The sequence below is a fragment of the Camarhynchus parvulus genome, chromosome 3 (assembly GCF_901933205.1).
Source record: "Camarhynchus parvulus chromosome 3, STF_HiC, whole genome shotgun sequence".
Lineage (NCBI taxonomy): Eukaryota > Metazoa > Chordata > Aves > Passeriformes > Thraupidae > Camarhynchus > Camarhynchus parvulus.
The window spans coordinates 89,712,746-89,725,156 of record NC_044573.1 but is presented as its reverse complement, the minus strand read 5'-3'; positions in this window follow the sequence as shown (position 1 = coordinate 89,725,156).

The window sequence follows — 12,411 nt, the reverse complement described above, 5'->3', positions numbered from 1 at the left end:
TGATCAGCTCACATTGCTGGTGCCTCCTGTAGTGAAGTACAAGGGTAGAAGAGACAATTTCATACACTTTTGTTAGTGAAATGTTGAATGAGGCTTCAGAAAGTCTCTAGCAGCAGTGGTGATGTTCAGTGTCTCTGACAGATTGTTTACTCGACTTCTGAAGGACTGTAAAGCACCTCACCTAACACTGGATTCCTGTCTCTGGGAAGTGTTCACCTAACCAAGACTGTATCATATCTCTTGCCTGACCTCATCTTCTGTTAGTTGCCTCATCCAGCTGCTGTTAGATTCACATGGGATGTGTCCAGAGATGATCAGGAGAGGTTTTTCTGTATTTGCAGCATGCTTCTCCCTTACTCCAGCCTATATACACACTTGCACATGAACAGCAGAAGCTGTCCCCAGTTCCATATCCACAAACCTACTTTGTCTGTGTCCTCTGCCTTTGACAAGTAAACTTTCCCTTTGCTTTATTTTTCCGCTCTGGTTTTCCATTTTAAAACCCTACATATATATATTCCACTAACCATTCCTCTTTTCCTTTGAAGAAATGTATGTCTACGCATGCCTACCACCCCTTCTCCCTGCCACTGCTTTCCCAGCCTTTATATAGGATCAATATTTCCAGTATCATCTGCTGGAGAGAGGCTGGCAGAGTTGCTGCATGTCTTTAAAGAGTGAGCGTGTGTCCATGAACATATACGTGTGCACACACATGCTCTCATGTATAGGGCATTTCATCCCCTCTCTCAGGGAGTGTGGGGTTCCCTGGATCACAGAGAATGAAGAAGAAGGGGTGAACATGGGCTTGTGTGTCTGTAATGTGGACCCATTTTAGCAAAGGCATAGTATGAAATATAGATCTGGAATGCAAAGGGGACAGGCGTTGAGGACACATTCCCCTGATTCTAAATATAGGCAAATGTTTAATGTCAGTATCTATGGACTCTGTGTGAAGGTGCAAACTACCCCAGAAAAGAAGCTAAGAATCATTTCTAAAGAGGTGCCCATTTCCATGCTGCTGGAAATTTTCTGCCAAGAACTAGGTTGGATAATTCCAGGCCAGGGTCCAAGTTTACATGCCTACCAGGGGAGCATACATTAGAAATTGAAATTAGATATGACAGGCTGATCACAGGAGAAAAAAATGCTTAAGTCAAAATATTTTGTAAGAGATCAGCCTGAAATTAGATTAATGGTTGCAAAAAGTGGCCTGAATATTCAAAATGTGGGCAGTCTATGGGAAATGCCTTAAATAAGTATTTTCTTTTCTGAGCAGGCTGTTCAAATTGCCAAAAATGAGCAGAATTTAAGTGATTTGTTTTCTCCGTTGATCCCCCAGCGAAAGAAGAAGCATGTCTGTCATTTCCCTACACTTCTGGGCAGTGTGAGTTTTGTATCTACAGCTTGGTGGGCTCCCAGCATAGATAGGTCTGATCTTATGTCCATTGGAAGTACTGTGGTACTGGGACAGGTAACCTGTGTGACCATGACTTGCCCCCTGGGAAGGCAGCCATAAAGACGTTGCTTTCCCTGGTAACTGGTTCTGGTCAGTAATAATGATTACTTCTTTTGATAAAAACCCTAATTCAGCGCTGAAGTGTGTTTGACTTGAGCCTTCCAACTTGTGAGACCCCCTCTGTTAGATTAAAGAGCTCAGAAGTGCAGCCTGTTTCTTTTCTGTGGCAGTACTAATATATTGAAGCCAAACCACTTCTTCTTGACCATCTGTGACTTAAAGTCAGCAAACTTGCTGTGGGGAGCTTCTGCTTTCATTTTAAACCAGCTTATATGAGAATAGAGCACCAGGATGTGCGAGTTACTGGAGTTTACCTTTCCACCTGCTTGTGCGGGCTCGAGCAGGGAATGCAAGCGATGAGAAAGTGAACGACGAGCGACAAGGGAGCCGGTCCCCCGCAGCCCCCGCGCCTGGCAGCTCTGCTCAGTGAGCCCGTGGTGCTGCAGGGGGTGTCCTGGCTTTCAAGAGAGAGATTTCCACGTGTCCCTCCTGCCTTCTGTAGGCAGCAAACTACCTTGCATAGTTCAGATTTCATCATGAGCCGTGTTTACTGAGCTGTCAGAGATAGGCCTGTCTCTAGAGGCAAACGTTAGGACTGGGAACAGAAATGCCAGCAGTGAGCACATATGGCAATGTTTGTACTCTTAAGTTTGAAAGAACTAGATGAGTTAACAAATACAGATGTTTAAAATCAGTAAGAGTGTTTAATGAAAACAAACAAAATACTGTAGTCTATAAAGCTAAACCTGTTTTTCTTTGGCTCCTTTTGACAAGCTGGGATTAGTGTTTTTCTGAACCTATACCCTCCTTGACATATGGGACATTTTTGAAGGACATGAGTCCCAGCAGATGCTGGGTGGCACTTGGGTGGATGCCTCTGATTTTTAGTTAGTTAATAAATCAGCTTTTACAACCATGTGTATCCTATGATTTAACACATGCATAACAATAATACTGGATTAGGAAGAACAAATTGTTTCTGCAAAGGATATTTTATTTCTTAGTAATATTGCATACAATAAGAGCTTTTCTGTAACATAAACAAAGGATTCATGCTATTTTTTCATTTAGCCAGTGCCCTTCATCCCCATGGGTCAAATTGTGCTCAGAATTGCGTTAGTACAAATGCAGAGTACCTCCACTGAGCTCAGTAAAACTCTTTCCATTCACTTCAAGGGATGCTGCCTCAAACCTCATGCAGTCTGCTTTCCACAGGCATCAGCAGCCACTTCCTGCCTAGTAAACTGCTTAAGTGATGTTCCCTCAATTAAAACACTCATGTAATGCTTTGCAAAATAAGAAGGTTAAATAGCATCATGTTGCTTTCCTACAAAAATCTTTTTCCTGCTCTTGTTTTTGGAAGGAAAATTTTCTTTTTAATCTTTAAGCTCCCACTGCAGATATGTGCTAAGCTACTAGCACACATGACATCATCCTTGGCTTCAGCATTTGAAAGTGAAATGGTATTTAAAAATATGAAATTCTGGTAGCAATGTCAGACCCAAAGTTGAAGTTTAAAACAAAACTGACAACAAAATCAACTGCCAGGAAACAGACTATTTTTTAAATTGGCCATCTATCATGTCAACTTTGAGTTAATCTCTGGAGCCAGCTCAAGAATGGATGAGGTAATATTTGCACATGTTGTGGATAAGATAGAATGAAAATGGATTTTCTCTTTTTTTTTTTTTTTTTGGCTAATGTGCTACAAAGGTTATGAAACCTGATGGTTGGAACTATGAGCTGTGATTGAGGGGTTATGTGTGAAGCAGCAGATTAGAATGGCTTTAATATGTTACATGATGATCTCTGAAAGATCCCAGGCTGTATACAAAGTGTGGTGAATAGGGGCACTTGCAGCAGGTAGGAAGATAGGTGATAAGTGGAGGGTTGACATAATTCTGGAGAAAGCTCTCAAAGCCAACACATTTAATGGATAAGTTTAAGGACTTGGTCTCATTGCTTTAGTTCTGAGTGACAGGGGTTGAGGCTTAAAAGGGAATCAGGACTTGCTGACAGAGCCAGCTAAAAGATGGCCGGATGTAAGTTATAGTGCATGAAAGAAAACGAAACATTGAGTCATAACCTGTTACAAGAGCAACCTCTTTTGCTATTACAGAAACTATCTGAAAATTTGTTTTTGTCTGTGTTAATAGTGCTTAAAACACATGCGAATTACAGCTGGGAAAGGAATTTCACTAATTCCTGTTTTCTGTGCTGTTTGTGAAAGCTTTTCTTAGCCTTTGTCCATGCTGTTCTCTAAAGCATATTCCTGGCAAAGGCCTACATTCCTTGCTCAGTGTTTGTACCCAACTGCCTGTGAAAGGTTGTCACGTGCAGAAACTCTCAGAGGCCTGGCTTAGGAAGTATGGGGCTCAGGTGGCTTGTTCTATCTTGTTCTTTTTTAGTGGTCTCAGTGGTCTTTTCTATAATCTTGGCAGTTCTGGAGACCGATTAAGTTAAATCAGTTCTTTCCAAGACCCTGCCCAAAGGTCCATGCTGCAGCCTTGTCCATAATGAACAGCTATAAATTGCTAGTCCTTTGATCTGTTTCTCCACACCACTGGAGTAGCTTTGCACCTCCTAGAAGTGTTCAGGAGTAGAGGCAGGAGAGTTCTACAGAGTAGGACCCCACCCTCCACAGTCAGACATATGAGTTTTTTTTGGACCTTTTGTGACAGTTTCCATTGGGGTTGTCAGTGGAAGAGGACTGAAGGATATACAACAAACAGGAAGAAAAAGATGTGTTCCTATGGGAATGTGAGGGCTAGGAAAATAACTGAGATGTTGAATCAGAGCAGGAAAGGTCTATTCCACAGCCATCTCCATCCCTTTTGAGAGATACGCAGACAAGAGATTGATTTCCGTCACTAATGTCAGGTTTACAAGTGTAAGAGCCAAATTTTCTCTCAGGCATTTTTGCTGTGGGCAACTGTGAGTTTGTTACTATCTTCTGGAAACCCCACAGTCAGGGGTGCTGCAGTCTTTATTCACAAGTGACCCTTACATAATCATATCTGCTCTCCAGCTGAACAATAGATCTGAAAACTGATTAGCTGTGTTTAGGGCAAGGACACTGTCCTGTCTAAAATTGCCAGGGGATGTTCAGGTAAGAACCAGCAAAATGTGAAAGAACTTAGACATGACTCAATCAAGGAGCGCAGCTTCCTCCAAAGAAGAGCACCTAACTTCTTGTAGAGCAGGACACAACACAGAGTATTTTCACAGCCGGCTGCTATTCTGCAAATGAATAAAGAAGTAAAATCACTTAAAAAAAACCCACAAAAAAACCAAAACCAACAAAACAAAAAACCTGTGGTTTTGGAAGTTTGTGTTTTTCAATAGAATACAAAACGAGTACACAATATTCACTACTTTCAAAAGAGAGTCAGTGGAGAAAATCTGAACTAACCATGACTAGGATTGGGAAGGAATGGAAGTGAAAAGTTTGGCAAAACTTGCAGTTGTTTTTTTTTTCCCCTAAGAGTCTTGGGGTTTTTTTTGTGTTCATTTTGATTTGTGGAAAGCTGTTTACATGACATTTATGCTGTATACCTCTCTGTGAAGAAAGTTATACAACATATGTGTTAGTCTATGCAGGTGTTTATAACTGTAAATGTTACTTTTGTAGTTTGCCAAATCGAAAATGCACCCAACGGCATCCTCTTGAACCTGTAAATAAACTGTTTTCCAGAGAAGCCATCAAGCACATCATGAAAGGAAATGGCAGAGCAATTCCACTGACAATAGCATGAGAATTATTATGAACCAGATGTGAAACAATACAAACATTAGTGAAAAAAATAGTTTCTGTCTACCCGAGCATGACAAAACTTCAGGAAATGCAGGGATACGGATTGGATGTGCAATGAAAATAAGTGTGTGATTCTCTGACTGGAACTGCAGGCTGAAATTCTTCTGGACAAGCTCATGAATGATGTGTTGTTGGTATGAACACTAACCAAAAGCCACTCATCCCTTTGACTGGGGCCAAACTTTTCTTGCTCCCCATGGGTGAGGAGCTGTGGCATTCCACCTGGGCATCAAACCCACAACTCCTTTCTGCCCTGGAGCCACAATTCCATTATGGGTCCCTGTAATGCCTGATTCCAAAGGGACTTAGCAGGTTTACACCACAGATGTAGAGGATTTGATTCAGTGCTTCAGCCTGCGGTGTCTGGTTCTGCTTGTGATGCTCCTCTGTCTGTGTGTGCCTCCCCAAGGCAGCTGGGTGCTGCTCTGGAAGGGGAGGCAGGGACATGAAGAGCAGTGGTTTGTGCACCCTGTCTGCCAGACCACTGGGGATGTCTCAGACACAGAAGGGCATTTGAAGGGCTATGAAACCTATTTTTGGGCAGCTGAATAATGCCCTAGGTGTTTCACACAGCAGTAAGCTCCAGCAAGCTTGGATGCGGATATGAATGGCAATGCTGCACTAAGGGCTATGGCTGAAGGTTGAATATACAGCAACACTGGCATTTCAGAAACAGAAGATAAGATTTCACTCTGGAATTTACCAGGGTGCCACTGCTAACCTGTAAATTAGGTGGAATAATCACATTTTGTCTTTTAAACTAAGGTTAGAGCTCTTCCTTATCAGCAAATGAAGCGTTTACCAACTGACCAGGTTTCTGTTGAGACTGGGCAAGGGCAAACTGATGTGATTAAAATCTCACGCTCTTTTTTTTCCGCCAGTATTTCATGTGAAAACTTCAGTGGCCCATCTGGCCTCAGTTGGTGGTTTTCTAAGTTGCCAGCTTTACTTCAGCATATTGTGATAATATTATTTCAAAATAGCCGCATCATCAAGTATCTTTCAAGATGTGAAATATTTATAAAAATATATATTCCTGTTTCAGTTTATACAATCCCTGCCATCCTTTACCTACCAAACTTGTGTCATGTGAGCTTTTATTCTATTATTAAAAGGGAGATGTGAAGTCATGTGGCCATCCTATCAAAAGCTTTTGCCAGCTGTAAATCTCATCACAGATCCTGTAAAGTACATTTCCACAGATCAAGTTACTGCCAGGGAAGACTTTAACAATCTTCTACCCTACTTTCAACCCTCAACAATTAGTACTAGCAAATGGCCCAGGCCACTGCCTGAATCACATATGATTTCTATTCAAGAAAGACAAACTTTTATTCAAACCAGACCCATAAGCTAAACACATGAGTTTCTCTGCTTAAAATAATGAATCTGAAGTAGTTTCTATCATTCATTTTAAAAATCACTCTCACATTTGAAATCAAGTTGGCTGTTTTCCCTTGTCTGTATTAACCATCTGGTAAGGGTGACTTTTCTAACACTGGTGTCTAGAGCTAGGATTCATTCTTTAAAAAAACAAAACAAACAAAAAAACCGCTGCCATCTTCCCCTTCCCACTTTAGTTTTTTTCATTTTTGGAGCTCGTTCTCATAATATGGACAAAACTCATGCTATCTTTGAAAAGAGAAAACAACCCCTCCACACATGGCATAACTTCCTCTATAAGATTCTTAATACATTTTACAGTCAAAATGTAGTTTTGTATGTGATGATTTAAGAAGGCACACACATGCTTTCAGGTCATTAAAGTGCATTGTAAAAATAATAGAGACACAAAGGGCTTATTCTGAAGAAACGATGCACACCCTCTTCTCCATGGAATATTGAAGATCTGTTTCATTTTTCAGTATAAGGCAAGTTCAAGATGCTATTTCCTTACCACATACCTCAGTGGTGCATGACCCCTGAAATAAAAAAAAGTGAGGGGATTTATATGCAAAAGAAAAATCTTGGCACTTCTTAACATTTTGCTGCTCTTCCTAAATAAAAGACCTTCAGAACAAATCCTCTTACTGCTGTTGCAAGGGAGTTGTTTTGTCAGAGAGCCTCATTTTCTGTGGATGCTCCCTGAGTGAGTCAGGGAGTTTGTTAGATGCTGCTTCGTAACTAGCTCTAGTGAAACAATGTGTATTTAAAACTGCCCTTTGTCCCTACCTGCTGACTGGCTGTTCACAATAGATGTGGATGAGAGATGCTATGTGTGGTTCTGATGCACTGATTAACAGAATTGTAATTAAAATCTGAAAGCCAGATCAACCAGAATATTTTTCCAATTAAGTATTCCTCAAGGTCTCTTAACAGGCATTTTTTGGCAGAAGTAAGCTGTCTGTATGCTTTCCACCTCCTTTAAAAATATAAAATATCTTGGTACACTGAAGCAGGGATCAATAAATTGCCTCTCCATGCAGTGCAACATGCAGTGTTTCTTATAGTGGTTGGTCTTGGCTTACTGACTGTCCTTGCAGTGGTTCAAGCCTCTCCTCTATGAAGGTATTGACTCTCCCTGGATGAGAGAGTGGGGAAGAATTCAGCATTTGCCACAAATCTTCCTGTATCCCTGCCCTGTCAGCAACGACTGCCTAGGCAAATTCTACTATACAATCATAGAATGTTGGGGTTGGAAGAGACCCTAAGGTTTATCTAGTTCCACCCCACCTGCAATGGGCAGGGACATCTTCCACTAGACCAGTTTACTCAAAGCTCCTCTGAGTGTGGTCTCTAACACTTCCAGGGTTGGGGCATCCACAGTTTCTCCAGGCAACCTTTCCCAGTGCCTCAGTGTAAAGAATTTCCTCTTAATACCTAATCTAAACCTACTCCCTTTCACTTTTCCTCCATCATATGATAATCTGAGAAAGCCAAGTGTAATGAAATTTGGTAACAGCAGTCCCTGCAGGTATTCCTGGCGGTGCAGCAGCCCTTAGCTCACGTGAAGGAGTCTGTGACAGTGTGGGAGCATCAGCACAGCAGCTTTCACGTGTCACCAGCCACTTGCCGAGGCTGCCCAGTGACACCTCCCACTCTGCATCAACCAGCTGCACCCCCATCCTAAGGACAGCAGGACAGGGCAGTCTGGGGTCACAAGCAGCAGTGTGGAGGGAGGGACAGCCTAGCCAGGGTCCTGAAGGCTGACAATCCCTCCATCCTGAAGCCTTGGCCTCCATCCTGCTGTGAAGGGTGTCCAGTGGCTGTTCATGGTTTCTGCTGGTGCAAAAAGGAGCTCCTGTAGCACAGCCTGGAGATAAGAAGCCAAAGGTTTCAGGCAGGAGGAGGTCAGTTTGGTTTCTAACTAAATGAGAACATGCCTCTGCCCTTCTAATCTGAGTACTACAGGATTGTTGGTGATAATATTTTCAACATGTTGATCAAGGTTTGTAAGGCAGTGAAATATCTTTTATTACACTAGTCTGAAAAAGCAGGCAAGATTTCAACAAACTCTTCCTCAGGTGAGAGTATGCCTAGAGAGCTGTTAATGTTTTGTGTTTGTAATCACTTTTGTGGCAAAAAAATGTCCAAGGATGTAAGCAAAATTGAAAGAAAACTGAAATTGCACAGTACCTGAGAAAGCTTTTCTGTAATATTTATACCACTTAAATGAATTTTGGGAATCTGAAATTAATCATCAGTTTAAAATCTTGTAAGGATTCCTGGTGAGGTATATTGCCATTAGCTCTCCAATTAGCAAGCACTTAGGAAGTGTTTTGAATATTTTAAAAAATATTTTGCAAAGGGAAGTGGTAAATAGACTTACTGTTCATAGAGATAGATGTGGCAAGACCAGGAAGGACAAGCACTTGCCACCAGCCCTCTTGAGCTACACAATGGTTCTTTATTGAGCAGCCATTGCTGCACCACATTATTTTGGAGGACCTAGTCCACACATCCCTGCAGGAAGATGCTGTTTGACTGTTCTCACCATCATTGCTGCCATTTGCAGCTCCAGAGCTGTCACAGTCATGAAGGGCATTGAAGACCCGCCCAGTGCACACTCCTAGGGAGACTCTTCTCAGTCAGTGACTGCTGGCCCAGAGCATCAGTCCCACCTCCAGAGAGTTACCTGACATGGCCCACATCCTCTGCTGTGCTCTCCTCACACCTGGGCTGAACTGAGAGTGCAGTATCACATACAATGGCCCATTTTAGCTTGTGTCTGTCTAGACTATTTCCTTGTGCCTTTGGCTCAAGGGGAGCCTTTTCAGTATGATTGCTGGAGCGTGCACGCGGAAATGTGCTGGGCTGTCTGCAGGCGATTCTCAGGAGTTGGAGTTGCATTGCATGGCCTTTCTGTGGGTAACACATCAGTGTGCTCCCACTTGGGTCCTTTTCATTTGGTCTTTGCCGAGACATTGAGCTTTGCTGTTTGCTGCAAGGGTTTTGACAGTCTCTGTGAGCCCGGAGAAGCTGGGATGCAGCGCCCCTGCAGCCGGGGGCTGTCCCCCAGCAGGTGCCCAAGGTGGCCCCAGTGGCCTCAGGGCTGCGGCCCCTCGTGGGAGTCAGCAGAGGGTGCTCCTGCAGCAGGGCAGCGCTGCCGTGCCGCCCTGCGCTGCACAACGAGCCCGATAGGAAGGATTGCTTTGTGAGTTATTAACCACAGCCCTCGGACACGCTAGCAGACTCACATCTGCGGACGTTTTATATAAAAGACAAGTAATGGGAGAAGGTGAGATCTTCAAAGTGTCTTGTAACCCAAGAAGGCCTATACTGTATAAGCACAGGAGGCAGCAAGAGATTACAATAAGTTGTGTTTGTTTGGGCTACAGGGAGAGCCCCTACTCTTTGGCCACTGTTTGATTCCTGGGGCCAGCACGGAGCCTTTGTCAGCAGCAAGTTTCCTGATGGTGATGCTGAAGGGAAGCCCTGGAGGGAATATTTCGGCTGCTCCCTTTTGGGTAGGCCTGCCATGGCCAGCTGCTGAGTATTTGCTGGCTGCCACAGGATGTGTGGGAATGTACAGGGAGGTGTGGGGATGTGCAGGGATGTTTGGGGATGTGCAGGGATGTTTGGGGATGTGCAGGGATGTCTGGGGGGTGGGAGGAGAGGTAGCATAGCTAAGGGTCAAGAGCAAGAAAGGGCTGCTGCCAGGAGGAGGATAAAAGTAGGGGGAAAAAAGCAAAAAAATAAAGAGAGGAAATACTCCAGTGGCCCCAAATACCCATGGACTTTGTTGTATTTTTTGTTTCACACTGTGGTTACTTTTCTGGGCCTCTTAAAAATTACATGTGTTCCTTGTGTGTATGTGAAAAGAGGAGGTTGTAGGGATGCTTTGAAATGGGTTTCTCAGGGCCTGCTGTATGGAGACAGTTTTATAACTTGGAGGTACCCTCAGCTTGACGATCCGGATGATTTGCTGTAGACAGCTGGATTCTGGGTACTTTGTCATCTCATTAAAGCCAGTTAATGCACTGTGGAGGTCACAAATGCTTCTTTCTTGCTGATGTTTTTCTACTCAGTTATTTGCTGGTGTCCAAGAAGTTGGGAGTAGGGGAAAACAAGACTTTTTTGTTTCTTAAATAATTTTTGCTGTTAAAATTCTCACTCAGCATGTTCCTCTTGTCATATTGAAAAAACCTAGTACAATTAGCAAGCATTTGGGTGTAGGCAATAATACAAAAGAAATAAAAGCATTTTTGTACTATCTCACACTGTTAGCTCCTGAGGGAAACTCTCATAACAATGAGAATGGAAACGGACATAAATTAGGCTGTAACTACAGCTGACTAAATAATAGCTGGGGTTTTTGTCAAGTAAGTAGTTCAATTAATATTATTGTGGTCTTCAGTGGGGAGGAATTACTTGACCAATATTGCATTGTTTTTTTCTGCAAATAAAGCAACATTGATAAATGTTTTGCCTGGAGTCACTGTCTGACTTTGCCTTTATATTCTTTTAATCACTTCCTTAAAATGAAGTTTTCTAAATGCCTTATATGTGTTCATTTTGAATAGGCATTTTTAAACCAGAAGAACAAAATCACCCGAACTCTCTTCCAGACCCTTGTAATGAGCCAATCCATTTTCATTTCCCCTTCTCTTGACCCATCTCTTCTATCTATAGGGGTGTATCTGCACTTATTTTCTGTTTCTCCATATAGGTAGAAGCAGCTGGTCTTCCTGGAGCCCCCTGATCGCAGAGGGATGCAGAGTGTGTGTGAGGAGATGCATCTGCCCCTGCAGACACGACCTGTAGTTGGAAAGCTATTTCAGTAGTGACCTTTTCTTTTGCTCCACAGTAAAGCCACTGGCTGGCTCTCAGTGCTCACGGAACAGCAGCCTCCACATGCACTGAAATTGAGGTAAGTCAGCAGCAGACATTGAAAAGTAGCTGCAAGTCAAGGAATATGTGATCGTTGGGAATGAGCAGGATTGTCTGGTGGATATGAGGAAGCTCAAGTCTGCTGTATCCATTGTTGCTGACAGCAAGTGCAGACTTTTAGAAAGAAAACCAAGGTGTAGTATCAGCTATCCCTTAAACCAGAGACATTTCACCTCCTGTTTATCTCAAATTCCTTCACCAGTGGCACTATTATCTTGCCCTACCTTCAAACAACTCCAAATCAAAGGATTTGTCCAAACTAATTCCTTTGGATATTTCATTGTACAGTTGAAACAGACTGTGTGAAGTGGCTTTTTTGTCCTGGATTCACAGGATTAGCCAGGAGGATGTATCTTGTGAGGAGTTATGAGAAAAAGGCATTTTAAACCAGTGCAAACATGGAACACCTTTAATTCAACTAGTTTCAGTTTTACCCCACTTTCATAGTGGATCCAAGCAGACACTTGCAAGGACTGTAACTGCAACATTACAAAGTGAAAATGCAAATTTTGCATGCAGAAAAGTTTTCTGCAGCAGAATATCAGTGCTGGGTTACAACACAGGTTATGTGGTTAAAGGCATGTTTTCCTCCAAGTTACAGAATTGACCTGACCCTGGAGTACCCCCTCAATACCAGTGGAATTCAATGGCAAAATTCCCATGAACTGGGAATGGACCAGTACTGGGAAGGATGGGATCCTTGAAACCAAAATCTCTCAGTCACTGCAGGACTCCCATTGAATTTGAG